Genomic DNA, 17,055 nt, shown 5'->3' with positions numbered 1-17,055 from the left:
CTTGATGAATAATACATACATGTTCTCTGCCTTATGATTTTCTTACTAATATTTTCTTTTCTCCAGCTTACTTTATTGTAAGAATACAGTATATAATATAACATACAAAGTATGTGTTAATCGACTGTTTATGTTTGCAGTAAGGCTTCCAGTCAATAACACACTACTAGTAGTAAAGTTTTTGTAGAGTGAAAAGTTATACATGGAATTTCAGTTGAATGAGGAGTCACTGCTTCTAACCCCCACATTGTTCAAGGGTCAACTATATATTCTAAGGAAATTAAATCCATATATCAAAAGAATATCTGCACTTCAGTATTCATTGCAGCTTTATTTACAGTAGCCAAGATGTTGTGTCCATCAGTGGATTGGATTTTTAAAATGTGGTATATATACTCAGTGGAATGCTATTGGGGGTCAATAAAGAAAAAAAATCCTGTCATTTGCAACAACATGAATAAACCTGGAGGACACTATATTAAGTGAAGTAAGCCTGGCACAGAAACACAAATATCATATGATCTCACTTATATGTGGAATCTAAAAAGTCGAACTCAATGAGAGTAAAATGATAGTTTCCATGGGCTGGGGCAGCAGGGAGGTAGGAGTTAGAGAGATATTAGCCAAAGGATACAAAATTTCAGTTAGGAGTAATTTCCGGGGATCTATTGTACAACATGATGCCTATAGTTAATACCATATTGTGTACTTGATAATTTCTAAGAGAATAAATTTTGAATGTTTTCACTACAAAAAAAAAAGTATGTGAGGTAAATGATATGTTAATTAGCTTGATGTCACCATTCCACAATGTATATACATGTATAAAAACATCATGGTGTATCCCACAAATATGTACAATTTTTATCCATTTAAAATTAATGAATTTGTTAAAAAAAAAGAATAGCACCTAGTATAGTGCCTATAATTACCTCTTAACTGTTATTTATTATTCTCATCTGCTAAGGAGACAGCACAAATTATTATATTTAATTCCAACAACAGCTTTGTGAGACGAAACTAGGTTAATTGCCCTTCTAATGTTAAATGGTAGAGCTGGAATTTGAACTGTGTTTTTGTGTTTGAGGGATCACATTGCTTAAAAATATAAAATGTTTTAGATTTTAGTATAAATGGCCATGTTTTAAAACACCACAAAAAATAGAAGGTAAATTGTATAATAAGAAAGCAAAAATTTATATGAGGCTGAGTTAACATCTTTTGTATATGTACTTGCGATTAAGAAAAAACTGAAAATATCATTTTTATAAGGTGAGGATAAAGGCAATTCACACAAAAATTAAATAAAAAGAATAGGTGGCGGGCGCCTGTAGTCCCAGCTACTCGGGAGGCTGAGGCAGGAGAATGGTGTGAACCTGGGAGGCGAAGCTTGCAGTGAGCCGAGATCGCGCCACTGCACTCCAGCCTGGGTGACAGAGTGAGACTCCATCTCAATAAATAAAGAAGTAGAATAGGTAATCTAGCAAATACATGATTGACCTTTCATTACCAAAAAAAAAAAAAAAAAAAAAAAAAAAAAAACCATAATAATAATAATTAAAAATATATATATCCCTCAAAAGTAAGGATCAGAAATAATTTACACTGCAAGCTATATTTAACACTCATGTGGCACTTGGAGATGGGCCCTTTTACAACTTTTTCAACTTGAATGCAAGCTATTTGACAAAATATATCAAAACCATAAACATGTACACAATTGTAGAACTGGTTATTTCACCACTAGGAAATATGAGATGTTTACCTATAAGCTTGTGGATGTGACAATTCTGTATATAGAAGTGAAAAATTGGGCGCAGTGGCTCACTCCTGTTACCCTTGCAGAGAAGATGGTGTTTGAGTGATTATTAGTATCACAATTGCTATAAACTGAATGTTTGTGCCCCTACTCCCAATATTTATGTGTTGAAAAAGGATTCCATAAACTCATATGATATTTGGAAATGGGGCATTTTGGAATTGTCTAGGTCATAAAGGCTGACGCGGGTGTATCACCTGAGGTCAGGAGTTTGAGACCAGCCTGACCAACATGGAAAAACCCTGTCTCTACTAAAAATACAAAATTATCCTGGTATAGTGGCACATGCCTGTAATCCCAGCTCCTTGGGAGGCTAAGGCAGGAGAATCACTTGAACCTGGGAGGTGGAGTTTCTGGTAAGCCAAGATTGCACCATTGCACTCCAGCCTGGGCAACAAAAGCAAAACTCTCAAAAAATAATAATAATAATAATGAAAAATTGTAAAATAGATCTATATCTACATTTCATAGATTTATATAGATATATTTATGATCAATTAGTCATTCCTATTGTTAAATGTTTAAATTATTTTACTCACAGATAAACATCCCATATTTCCTAGTGGTGAAATAACTCTCAGCAGTTAAGCACGTTATTATGGTTGATCTTGTAAAATATCTTGTGAAATAGTAGACAGCTTGTACAAACCACATTTCTGGAAATTTTTAGAGAATATTGAAAAGACTCACCCTAGTGGTGTTCTTCTAGAAGAATCATGAAATGGACACACTGTGTTTGATAGCAGAGAAGCCTTTTCATTTGGATCATACAAAATGTGTTTTTATGTTATTGCTGGATTCTGAGGGGGCAAGAAGGAAAAGAAAGTAAAAAAGGAAAATTAACGAACTGAAAAAAGAGTGATGTTTTCATAAAATGAGAGAAGATCAGGTATATTGCATGGACAGAACGGTTAACCTTGGCATAAAGCACAATTCACTCACAGTAAAAAGAGGTAAGGCAAAGTGTATATTTACTGATACTCCTAGGTAAGTTGATGTAGTGTGAGGCATTTTGTGGAATATATTTTGTGATACCTTCTTTTTCATCATTGAAATAGGAAGTAAAGTCATCAACAGAGTGTGAATATCTGAGAAGACGTGGAGGAATTTTGAGGAAGCTATGAACTTGTTGAAAAAGAATGAGTAAGAATGGAAATAGTCTAGAGGAACCACTGTACATGGTTATTTGTTTTGCTCTAGCCACAGGTACAGCTGTTAATAAAGAGAATTGGATGCAGCCAAGACTGAAGTTCTGTCAATGACTTGTAAAATGGAAGAAGGGAATTGAGACTGTATGCCAAGGAATGATTAGAATAATTGGGTAAGTGATGTAAGCAGGTAAGGAAAGAAACAAGAAATGCTTGAGCTAAATCCATCTCAGCAAAGCACTTTCACACCTCTGCAATTTGTGTGTGCTTGATCCATAGATAGTACAGATTTGAAGCTATTTGTTGAGGTGATAAAATAGTAGTGTCCTGAAACAGAAACTAAAAGTAAAGATTTATGTTTTTTCTGAAAGTGATGAGTTCTTAAGGGTTCATTTTTAATAGTTTAGTTCTCAACATGTTGTATGTATAGGATTTATTAATCAAGTTTTACTTGGAGTTTTACAAGTTTTACATACAAACTTGCACTTTAACATAATTAATGAAAATGTTGTTGTCTTTGTTTGGGCTACTATAACAAAAATACCATAGTCTGGGTGACATATAAACAAGATACATTTACTTCTCACAGTTCTGGAGGCTGAAAGAGTAAGAGCATGGGGCCTGTATTGTCTGTTGACAGCCCACTTCTTGGTTTGTGGATGACGTCTTTTAGCTGCATCCTTACTTGGCAAAAGGGGCAAGGTAACTCCTTGACACATTTTTTATAAGAGAATTAATGCCATTCAGGAGGACTCTTCCTTTATGACCTAGACAATTCCAAAATGCCCCATTTCCAAATATTATATGAGTTTATGGAATCCTTTTTCAACACATAAATATTGGGAGTAGGGGCACAAACATTCAGTTTATAGCAATTGTGATACTAATAATCACTCAAATACCATCTTCTCTGCAAGACCTTCTTGAATGAGCTAAAGCAGCATGATCTTCTGGTCACACTATATGATATTACTTCAGGTACAGCACATTTCACCACCTAATATCTCATTAGCTAATTTGTTAAGAAGTATATTGCTGTCTTTTCTTACTACCTTGGGAGTTCCTTGAAGCAAAATAATCTGTCTCATTTGCTGCCATATTTCCATTGGTTAGAATAGTGTCTGACTTCTAGTAGATGGTTAAATTTTTGATAGACTAATAGTGTTAGAATTTATATGTCTAAAAGGAGGTTTAGAAAAGAGCGACAAAGATTTTAACAATGTTTCTATTTGAATATAGATTTATAGGTGATTTTCATTTTCTACTTTACATTCCTATATCAAGCGTCATTCTTGAAGTGAGATGGCATTTCTTCTGCAAAGTAATTTTCATCCACAGATGCACAAAAGAACTTTTTTCTCATGAGAAAAAATTTCTTGAGAAAATTTGATTTTCTCAAGAAAAATTTTCTTGAGAAAAAAAATTACAATTTTTGTTTGCATATCTACATATGTTTCATGCTTTGGGGCAGTCAAGTATGCCTATAAAGTTTTAACCCAATCTTTGAGTTTACCAAAGGTTAGTCAACCATATATCACTTGGATATATTGCATGCCAGTTTCTTGGAACATGATTCCAACTCAGGTTGATAGTAAACAGTGAAATCAGATGGCAAAAATACCTCCTAACTTACGCCCAAAAGGTAGTGTCTCAGCACTAAAAACGTCTTATATCCAAGTTATTCTGCAATACATACATAGCTCAGGCTGAGAGTGACTCAGTCTGGGGTGATTATCTCCTCACTTTACAACAATTAAAAGGTAGAGAAGATTGATGCATGTTTCAAGGGTCTCTGGCTCAGAGAAGCTGGGTTAATAATGTAAATGGTATGTTTATTTGTGGCAGACGACTGATTCTAGGAAAGCCACCATTTTGCCAGCTCAGATCTGGTGGAGCCAGGGCATTGTTGCATTTAGTAGACTAGACCATCATTAGAGCTATAAGGTCAACAGTGCCTACAGCTTGGTTAACAGTGACAGTAGAAATGGAAAAATATATCTAGCTCAGTTACCAACCCACTGAGAGAATCTTGACTCAGTGGAGTAGCCGGTGAAAATGGCAGTGTCAGCAGAGATTCAGGACAATGGGCACTGCCAGTAGCAGATCAGAGTAGGACTACCCAGGGATTTCCAGCAAAGGTGGAAGGATAAATTATTAATAATAACTGGAAGTAACCTAGGAATTTCTTTTACTTCCCAGAACCTCTACTTTCTGATCTGTGAAGTGAAGATAACAAGTTCTTCATCAGTTTATTATGATTAAAAACCATACCATATGTAAGCAATTAAAAGAATGTGAAATAGGAGAAGGCACCCAGTTAAATAGCTATAATTATTATAATCATTATTAAAGTATAAATATACATAGAGAAAGTGGATATAGCAAATGCATATGTAAATGTTGATGTTGATACAATGGATGTGTATATTCATTATCTATTACAAGAATATTAATACATAACAAACAGTGACACAAACTAGTGTCTTAAATAAGAAGTATTTATTAAACTTGGGAGTTAGAGGGTTGACTGGCTGACTGTTCTTGGTTGGGCTTAGTTATGCCTCAGTGCCCAGCTGGTGGGTCATCTCTGGTTGACTTTATTGGCCTCTCTTCCATGTCTGGAGCTTAGGCTGTGATAACTGGGGTAATACAGTTGTGATTCACATGGTATCTCATCCTGCAGTAGACTAGTCTAAGCTTGTCATGTCACAGGAAGGGGTTCAAGGGGTTCAAGAGAAATAAAACAAGTGCACAAGGCCCCTTGACGTATATACTCAGAACTGGGCATTCTATTGGCCAAAGAGTCACAGGACCCTCCAAAAGAAAAATTAAAGGAAGAGTGAAAGGGACCTAAAGTGTTACTGGGCAAAAGAGAGGTCACCAATTGGAAGTATCCATGCAATCAATCTACCCCCAATAAGTTACCTTCTCTGGTTAGAGAACCTCTATAAAGTCATCACTTTTATATATTTATATTTTATCAATTTAATCCAGTGAATTTATACTTCAAGATCTGAAAATGAAGAAAATATTTAAAACAAGAATAAATGCATAAGTTTTCCATTGTAGACCAAGTTTTTTTAAGTTGAAATATAAAAGATTTTTAAGTAATTTGTGACATCAAGAACTGAAAAATATTAGAAAATTGTTCAAAAGAAGTAGTAAAAGAAGGGAAAGAATTGAGTGGGAAGGTCTGTAATTTAATTAATAAACCATATTTTCTCCCTGGCAGTAATAATATACTTCAGCACCTAAAATTCACTACCATCTGCTGTCATGCTAAATGAATAAATCTCAGCTAAGTACCACCACACACCTGAAATATTTATGTGCTATATTTATGGCTAAAACAGTTTTGAAGGTATTGAAGTGAAAAAATAGCAGTTTCCTGAAATAAAAAATCACTGTAATTTAAAAATTTTAATGTCATGATTGTTTGTAACATTAAATCAGGTATCTCCATAGTAAATGAGAAGCAGCCTCTTGTTTTACAAATCGACCCTATCTGGAAGTGAGAAAAGTGCAATCTGGCGCTGGGTTTGTCTTTAACAAAATGACGTTAGAAAGGAACTTTTCTTAATTGAAGTTTAGCTCTCATGTCTGTAAAATAAGAAGTCTACATTAAGATTTGAAGTCACTCTTATCCTCAACCTTCTCTTTTCTAGAGTTTCTCTATCGATTACTTAAGTAAAATGGGGCCTTGGAGAGGAGAAGCTTTTGCAGAAACTCACTAGCTAAAAAAGGCTGCATAAACTTTGACAAACACCTTACTCTGTCTCTCAACTGTTTTATCAACTATAGATAAAAATAGTAGCAATTTACAGCGTTGGTATGAGGTTTAACTAGTTATTTAATGTTAAGTATCCAGAGGAGTGTTTGAAGAATAACACGAATTTTCATCATATCACTTTGGTGGTAATTTTACCCTCTCTCCTATCCTGATCCATGTCCATTTTCTCTGCTCTGCTCTGTTCCTGTAAAGCGTGACTCCAGCAAACTTCACTAGTTGGACCCCTTGCTAGTTGCTTCCCATTTGGTCAGTCAATGAGAGACTCTGACAAGAGATGAGAAAGTGAGAGGAGGGAGAATTTGTGCTTTTTCCTCCCTGTCTAAATCCTGGTTCCATATGTCTACCAAGTTACTATAATTTCTATCATATGGCCACTCCCTTTAAGGTTTCAGCTCTCGTTGGGCTGAAATAACACTATATTGTCCTCTTGACTCATCAGCCATAAACGCAGTACCCAGTTACCCACTGCTTCTGGCCTTAGGTGCTACAAAATCCTGTCTTTGTTCTTTGAAACTTACTCAAGTTCTTCACTGAAGTCTCTTCATTTGAACCGTGAGAATAGAATTTTGTTTTCTCTCTGGATCCCATTTCATAATGATACCGAATTTGTGACCCAGACATTTTATTAACAATTTGCTAAGGAGATATGATAAGATCATTTGTTCTCTTTGTTCTTTTCATCAGCCTTAGATATAAAAACTCTGGTTTGATGAATAGTATTTGAAGGAAATGAGTAAGAAAACATTAGGAAAATATTATCAGAAAGGAGAATAGTAAAGATACTAAAACAATTCTCATGTTATGCATTGAAGACAAACATGAGGATGATAAGGAAATTTATATATGGGAATTAATTTGAAAAGAGTATGATTATAATGCAGATGATGAAAATGGCATCTTCTATGGAGTGCCTACAAATGCCAGGTGGAACTTTTAAACACATTATCTTACTTAATGTTCATTACAACTTGCCTCCTATGTAGCTGTTCTTTCCAGTTCTTCATGCTGCCTCCCTGTTTAGTTCTGGATACCTTAAGTATCAGGAATCTAGTGAACATTGAATATTTGAAAGAATTAACGAAGAAAAGTTAAGCACAGTGTCTTGGAACAGTTATAAAACCTAAAAATTATGAAGAACAGTTACTTTATAGGATTTTTTGTTTAGCTGAATATCATATTGACTTTTGCCTGCCTTACTAGCTGGATAAAAATGGACATCTGGGCCTTGAAAACTACAGGCACTTCTCAAAACAAAGTTAAATAATTCTTCCTCTATTGTGTTATTGAAATTTATTTATGTTTTAGCTGTTGCCACTTTCCTATAACTATTGGAGTATTTATTTTCCTTCATTTATGTAAAGTAATTCCTGGATCTTATGAGGTAGACTTTATTCATCTTTTCGAAACAATTGCCTGATACACAGTATGTTTTTAAAGTAGTGAATGAAAAAACAAATAAATAAATAATTGCAAGTAAAATTCTGCCAGCTAAAATTGACCCATTAATCAATGCTAGCAAGGAACTATCACAGGAGCTACAAATCATCTTAAATATGCTACCTGATATCATGAGATCGGCCAAATTTATTTAACACTGAAATACTTGGAATATGTTGATGAAGCATCAAAGCACATGTTTATATTAAAGTGGAAAAAGCAATAATAACCTCATAGATCAATTTCTTCTGTCGGCCACAGATTCATTGTAAATGATCCTTGGTACATAAACATTTAGTTTATTTTAAACATCAAATAGGCCGGGCGCGGTGGCTCAAGCCTGTAATCCCAGCACTTTGGGAGGCCGAGACGGGCGGATCACGAGGTCAGGAGATCGAGACCCTCCTGGCTAACACGGTGAAACCCCGTCTCTACTAAAAATACAAAAACTAGCCGGGCGAGGTGGCGGCGCCTGTAGTCCCAGCTACTCGGGAGGCTGAGGCAGCAGAATGGCGTAAACCCGGGAGGCGGAACTTGCAGTGAGCTGAGGTCTGGCCACTGTACTCCAGCCTGGGCTAGAGAGCGAGACTCTGTCTCAAAAAAAAAAAAAAAAAAAAAAAAAAAAAAAAAAAAAAAAAAAAAAAAAAAAAATCAAATAATATGAAATATATAGAACATCACAATTATGTACTTAATACATACCCTGGTTCTCAGTTGGTAAATGATGCCTGTGCATCAAAGCCCAAGCACAGCCTTGTGCATTCACACGTCAGGTCATCTCTCCTACAACGTCCTCAAGCTCTCAGTTCTGGCCAATATTTCTTAAAGTCTAATATTACACATAATGATGGGAAAAATATTGAAGAACATTCACCATTTTCTTACATTACACAAACATTAAAATATATATACTTCAGAGGCCAGGCACGGTGGCTTACACCTGTAATCCCAGAACTTTGGGAGGCCATGTCAGGCAGATGACTATGTCAGGAGTTCAAGACCAGCCTGGCCAACATGATGAAACCCCGTCTCTACTAAAAATACAAAAATTAGCTGGGCACAGTGGTGCGTGCCTGTAATCCCAGCTACTCGGGAGGCTGAGCCAGGAGAATTGCTTGAACTGGGACCCGGGAGCCAGAGGTTGCAGTGAGCTAAGATCGCATCACTGCACTCCAGCCTGGGCTACAGAGGGAGACTCCGTTTCAAAATATATAGATATACTTCAGAAGAAATACACACACACACACACACACACACACACACACACACACAGACACACACACACACACATATGCCATTGACATTTAGAAAATAATATATTTTTGGAAATGTTGTCTTTCTGAAATAACCACCTTAAACACCAGAATGATGCTATGTTTTAATGAACACACTAAATAAAAGTTCACTATTCAAGATTTTTCTCAATAAAGGAAACAATTCTAGTTTCCTATGAATGATTCCTGTAGAATCTATTCACATGTCAAGTATTTACCGTATTATTCTCCCACAAAACGATATAAAATAGAAATTTTTATTAACACCTTTTACCTCATATAACACTAGTCAGTCACAAAGTCTTGCCAATTCCATTTCTGAAATTCCTTCCGTATCTTTGCCTTTACCAGTTCTTAATTTCTGTAGCCATTTCATTTCCTTAGATTTCTTTTAGTCCTGGCTATTATTTCCTTTTAATATGCCTACCGCAGTATCTTCTGATAGTCTGCCTTAAAGCTTCACCCTCTGCCATTGCACATTTACATGCCAGTCTGAGTTATCTTCCTAAAATACAGATTGGGTGTTCCTAAATTTATTCTAAAAGCCTTTGCCTTTTCACCATTGCTTAGAAAAACAATGAGATCATTTTTTGAACAATTAATCTAAGGATATTAACATCTGACCACTGCTGATCTTTTCAACCCAATCCTGACTGATTATCTTATTTCTACCATACACTCACTGACTGCCTCAGGATCCATTATCTTGCTCTTTGACTTCCAAATCTATGGCTCTGATCCTGCTGTTTCTTCTGCCTAATGTTCTACAGAGACCAGTTCACTTACTTTATGGAAAAATTATTGACATTACACAATATAGCGCAACTTTTCATATGCTTTTAGAACATAAGAGGATAGGAGGATACCCTTATGCTAAGAGCATGCTCTTGTACTCTTAGAACAGGGATTATCTTACTTACATTTCTATGACCAGAACATAACATATGGTCTATCATATAATAGAAGTATGGAACATGGGATAACTTGTTATAATTTTAAAAAATAATAATTTTGCATTTCCTTAAACATGTAGCTTATGAGTCTAGGGTCTGACCACCAAAAGGCAAATAGAGGCAATGTTTGGGACTTTCTGTGATGGAATATTTTTTTCCAATTTATTATTCGAATAGCAGATGAAAGACATTCTGCCTGCCACCTTGAACCATAGAACTCGTATCATATGATGTATCGTATCATATACAGCAAGATGACTTTTTAAAGCTGGGCTGAGCTGGCCTGGATGATTTTTTTAAGCTGCCAATCTTAAGTTTTCAGGAAAATATATGTACATGTATTCATATACACACATATATGTGTGTTTGTGTATATATGAATATATGATTTAATCTTCACCTCACAGGTTATAAAATATCAAGTCTAGGCTGAGCACAGTGGCTGATGCCTGTAATCCCAGCACTTTGTGAGGCCGAAGCAGGAGGATCACCTGAGGTTAGGAGTTCAAAACCAGCCTGGCCAACATGGTGAAACCCCATCTCTACTAAAAATACAAAAATTAGCCAGGCATGGTGGCAGGTACCTGTAATCCCAGATACTCAGGGAGGCTGAATGGAAGAATCGCTTGAACCCGGGAGGCAGAGGTTGCAGTAAGCAGAGATCATGCCCCTGCACTCCAGCCTGGGTGACAGAGCAAGACTCCATCTCAAAAATAAATAAATAAATAAATAAATAAGCAAAATATCAAGTCTAGGAGAAATAAGTTTCTAAAATAATATAAGCAAACATTACAACATCAAGAAACAGGTTAATGAATGATATGAAATAAAACAAAAAAATGTAATTTATAAAAAGTGTTATAAATTAAGCACCCTAAAATTAAGAATAGTTCTTTAAAAAAACACAATAAGAACAATAAGAAAGATCAGATGAGATCAGGGACATTCAGGGTTGTATGGTAATCACTAAGCAATGTATATGTATATAAAAATATCACATTATACACGTTAAATAATGCAATTTTTATTTTTCAGTCAAGCCTCAGCAAAGCTTGCAAAGAAAACCAGTAGGAAATTTAACTACAATAAGTGAAAATATGTTTATAATATACGTAATTGACAGAGTACTATTATCCATATTATATATTTTTAAACTTCTGTAAATCAAAAAGAAAGAAAACACAACATAGTTAAAATAAGAATAGGTATTTCACATAAACTAAGAATATAAGACTCATATGAATAGAATAGTGAATGACACATAGTAAAAGATCAATAATAAATATGGAATGAATAAATAAATTAATAAAAGAATAGCAAAAGTGACAGAGAAATGAGAAATGGAAAATAAATCTAACATGAAATGTGTTTTACATCCAGTAAGTTTTCAAAAGTAGTCTAAAATGTCAATTTTGGCGATGATAAATCCAAATGAGAGCCAAAGGTAGTTTACCTACAATAGACAACAATTTGACATTATCTTATGAAGCTGAACTTCACAATTCTATTTCCAGAAATATAGCCTAAGTATGTATTCATGCTCTTGTGCACCAGGAGACATGTATACAAATATTTACAGAACTATTAGTTTTAATAGAAAACACTGAAAGCAACTTAAATTTTTTTTTGGCAGTAGAACATAGAACAAATGACCCTCCCTACACACACACGAGCGTGCGCGCACACACACACACACATACACAATAGATGGCATATAGTAGTGAAATGAATGAAATTCAGCTACCTTCAATAAGAATGACTCTTAAAATACAATTGTAAATGAAGAAAAGCCAGTCAGAGGAATATAGATAGAGCAGGCTTTGTGTTTTTCTGAATAACCTTAGAACAAGCAAAAACAACCAATATAATATTGAGAAATGCCCTTGTATTTGTCAAAGCGACTTTAGAAAAATAAGGAAAAGATCAACACAAAGTTCAAGATAGTAATTACCTCTTTATTGGGCCAGTGCATGCTGTCCAGGAGACACAGATAGGTAGTTGAAACAGTGTTAATAATTCCTCATTCTTAGATGGTGGATTCTACCATGCTTGCATATTGTTGTACGTTACATCTACTTTACATATGTGCTTTTGAATAAAATATAACATAAACTAAAAATGTTTTATATAGACAATGGAAAAGATTCCCGAAAAGAAAAAGAAAGAATGTATCCTTCCCTCAAGCTCTTATTTTCTTTCATGATTCACACAATCTTTATCTTCTATCCTTAATTTTAATCTCATTAAAAATAATCTAAAACTTCCCTAATGTATAAAAATTTAACCTTTCTTTTTAATCTTTTAGGTAATTCAGAATTCCACCCCCTAATGGTTATGAAAGTCTGTACATCACAGAAACTACAAAAGTTTAACTTACTAAAACAATTGTTAAATTAGTTTTAGATATCCAAGGTTTAAATCTTTCCAGTCCTTGGAGAGCTGTCTACACTTTAGAAGTAGGGGCAACAAACCCAGGAAAGGAATGTCAATACCTGACAAATCTATACTTTCATCATGTTGCTGGACAAGCTCCAGACCGATATCTTTATCCTTAAAGATTTTATTTATTCCTGATAAAAGCATAGAGCATGAATTCAGCTCACATTGTTGAAAATACATACTGTAGGACAAACAAAATGATAGGCTCTGGGGATGTAAAAATATCTTTTTGTGGGATATACAGTCTACATTTTAAATTGCACATTACAGCCAATATATTTAATTAAAAGGATGCATATTATTATGTAACATGCACATATCTCAGCAGAAAAATTTTACACCTATGATAAATATAAAAACTCTATTCTAGGATGGGAAAACAGGAAGATATGTGTAACTCTTCCTAATTTGGAAAAATTCTTCTCTGTGTTTTTACCAAAGTTATTTCTATGTCCTTGATTAATCTTTATTCCTCCCCTGAAAAGCTTTAACTTCCCATTTTCTGTTTATTGTTTGTTTTTGGTTCTTGTTTGGTTTTTGTTTTCTATAATTTGGACTTCTAGAAATTAATAGTATTAAGGAATTAAGAAATTGCTAGCTACTCACATTTACTTTGTCCCACTTGCATTGATGACAAAACCACTGTCTACTTAAATAGAACAGGGAGGCACTTGGAATGAGCAAAGTATTGCGATTAACGTGCATACGAAAAGAGATAAAATATACTTACGTCTTGTTAGATCTCTTAGGGAATATTCCATGGGGGTAGGGTGGAGGTACTTGAGCCCTCCAAGCAAGTACCTTTTTACAGTGTCTTTTATTAATATGGACACACAACTGTATAATTAATTGAAGATTGTAGACCTTAAATCACAGATAATTTTATGACATTATTTAATGTGATTGCTTCACTTTTTTTTGCATAAGCGCTATTGGCATTAAGACAGAGTATTTGCTTTAAACCATACAATGTTAAAGAATTACTATTATATTGATATGAACAGGAGGCAGGGAAATACCCAGTAGAAAAGGGTGGGGTCCCTAGTGAGGGTTCCACCCTCAAGCCTGGACCCATGACCCTAAGGGAGAACATGCATTCCTGTTTTCCTGCACAAATATTACCTTTTCCAAAACCACCCTTGCATATCACAACCCCCATCCTGTATCCATAAAAACCCCAGGTTCCACTGGCAAAGTGGATTGGTGTAGCAGAGAAAGAGAGAAGGAGTCAATAGGAGAAGAAGAAGCTGAACATTGAAGTCTACGGTTAGTTAGAAAGGAGTTTGGCTAGGGATGGTTGGAGAGAGGTTCAGCCTGTTTGGTTCAGGGACGGCCAAACTCCAGGGGAAGACCATCTTACCACTCCATCCCTTTTCCAGCTCCCTATCCTACTGAGAGCCACTTCCACAGCTCAATAAAATTCTCCACATTCACCACCCTTCAACTGGTTCATGCGACTTGATTCTTCCTGGATGCTGGACATGAACTCGGGCACCAAGAAGGCGGGTGCAAAAGGCTGTTACCCTGACCCTCCACTGAGCTGGTTACCACGTAGCCATCCGCGGATGGCAAAGGTGAAAGAGCACACTGTATTTAACACATGCCCTCTGGGGCTCTAGGGGTCACTGGCAACACCTAGACGCTGCTGTGGGGTGCCAATTTGGGATTCATTTCGCCCCCGCTCCGGCACCTGCTCACCTGCATGCTTCCTCTCCCTCAAGGGGTTTGAAAGCTGTGGGCTGAGTCAGTCACCCTCTCACAAGTCCTCTGAAGGGGTCAAGGGAACTATCCTGTCTCAATATAGAGATCCTATTGCAGCTACTAACACAACTGTTGTTCCTGTTCCGCCCAGGTGAGAAAGCCCAAATACTCCTCTGGGTCCAAGCTGCTTAAATCACAGCCACCTCTCTCTTCACCATCAGTCTGAGCTACATAGAGTCTGGAGTGGTGAGGATGGCTAAAAGCCCTTTTGTCTTCCTTAGGCACAAGATCCTTTTTTCCCCAATGAGGTTTCACTGTGGGGCAACAAATGAAGGAGGCTGCATTAAAAGTCTGTTTTCTTGTCATCAGACATATTGTGTCTCTGTTCACTAGGGAAGGGCCAACCCAGAGGGAAAGAACCTGCTCTTGGTTTCATTTTTGAATTAGGAAATTAATTTTTAATCACACTAAATCAATTAACAACTAAATATTTTCACATCTATAATTAATTAAATTGTTGTATGTGCTAGAAAGAAAGGAAAAAGCACAAGGTATTAGAAACTTCTGTAACAAAGAGATTTAAATAAATCTTGGGTTCTCTAAAACATAATGTTCAAGCTTGAAATGAAGCTATGCTTGCATTTTGCTTATAGAAAAGTAAACCAAACAGTATAACAGGGAGAATTCATAAATCAGGCATTAGTATTAACATCTAATTTTCTCTATCTCTAGGATAAGTGAGTAGGATGCCTTTCTTAACTCCTGCTTTCCCTAAACTGGGCAAAAGTCATACCAAACCACTCTTCCTTCTCAAGGCTGAAGCCTCATCTACTGTAGACAGCCCTTTTACATTACAGTATTTTTTTGTATTTGTTTCTACTAAGGTGATGTTTGTCACATAAAAATCAGATTTCTTTTTTCTTATTCATTTGCCTTTCTTTGCTAGAACCTCATGGTTGATACATGATATATAGTAAATTCTTAATAAGTACCTAGTTAATATGGCACTGAATATCACTTAGCTGTTTATTTTAACCATGCACTACACTATTCATCATTATACTTACAAAATACTTTTTCATAATCCAAAATTACAGTAGTCAGCTACAAAGTGATCACCATACAGATTTATCTGACATTCATCCACTCAAAATGACAATCACTGATCCAGAATGGAAGATCTTCTACTAGATTATTTTTCAGCATTTTAATTGCAATTATATTAAGTTATCAAAGTCAGAAATATGAAATAAAAAGTCACAAAGACTCAACCATTGCGTTTCAGATACTCTGCTACATTCTATACAACATATATAAATGTTATTTTAAAATTTCTCATTTATATTAATCAGAAAATGTCATCCGTGATGGGTAGATTTTAATTTTAGTACTGCCCTAAACCTATCTAGAAGTCATTCAAATTTAAATCATCCTGTCGACTAACACTTTTACTATGCATCTGGGATCTGAAATCATTAAAAAAATTTCCTCATACACTATATAGTGTTGATATATTCATTGGTGCTCATGAATATAAGATTTTTCCTAATAATTAAAAACTCTGTATATCATTGTAAAACATATTTCTTTTAAAAATCCTCTTTGGAAGTATAAAAAATATTCATATTCTAATATTTCTAATAAATGATATATCCCTGTGTGAAATAACTTCTAGTGAAGTAATTCTTTTCAAAACACAAAAAGTCACAAAAATTGTGTTTTCATTTAGTATAGTTCTACAGCTCTCCATCTTTGATGCCCTTTCAATTAATTTTTTCTTTCATAGAGTAAATTTTGTGAGGAAATAATATTGTTAAACTAAAAATCTCCCTTTTATCAGGGATGGTGTTGTACCAGTCAGCCTAGCTGTCTGTCCTTTGGCTCACACATATCTGAATCTGATATTACTTGGACAGTCTTGTAGCATCAGACTCAGCTCAGACACTGAGACTGTACAGACCTTTCCTTGTCAGCAAGACTTTGCTTAACTCTTAAGTTTAAGTACTGAACATGTATTCATCAAGTCAGTTGTGTTGCTGGTCCTACTGTGATCTTCAACTCTGGTTTTCCTAATTGCTTTGCTTCTTTTTAACGCTACTGCCACTCTGAATGCTGAATGGCACCTCTAGTAAATGGTTCCTCTAATTGAATGATGACCCCATTCCCTTTGGAATACACTGATAGCGTGCTCTTAGTAAAAATTCTGGGAAGTAGACTTCAACCTGAGACCTCCGCTAAGAACCAGGTGGCCATGTATCCCTGGAAGTAACACTGAAAGTGTATCTGTGGATTACATTATTTCTAGACTTCACTAACTCCATCTCCTAGCCCTTTAGTGAGATCTTTTCAGATCATATTTCCTGCCCCATCAATTCTGTCTTTGCTGGTTATTGAAATTTCTTGTCAGTGTGTCTAAATCAATCTATTTCTGTTGAGTTGTTCTCCATTATCAAAACATTTTATAAGCAGAAACAGCAGATAGCTAAAAAGGAGG

This window comes from Rhinopithecus roxellana, chromosome 16 (assembly GCF_007565055.1).
Source record: "Rhinopithecus roxellana isolate Shanxi Qingling chromosome 16, ASM756505v1, whole genome shotgun sequence".
Taxonomy (NCBI): Eukaryota; Metazoa; Chordata; class Mammalia; order Primates; family Cercopithecidae; genus Rhinopithecus; species Rhinopithecus roxellana.
Note: the sequence above shows the minus strand (reverse complement) of the source record.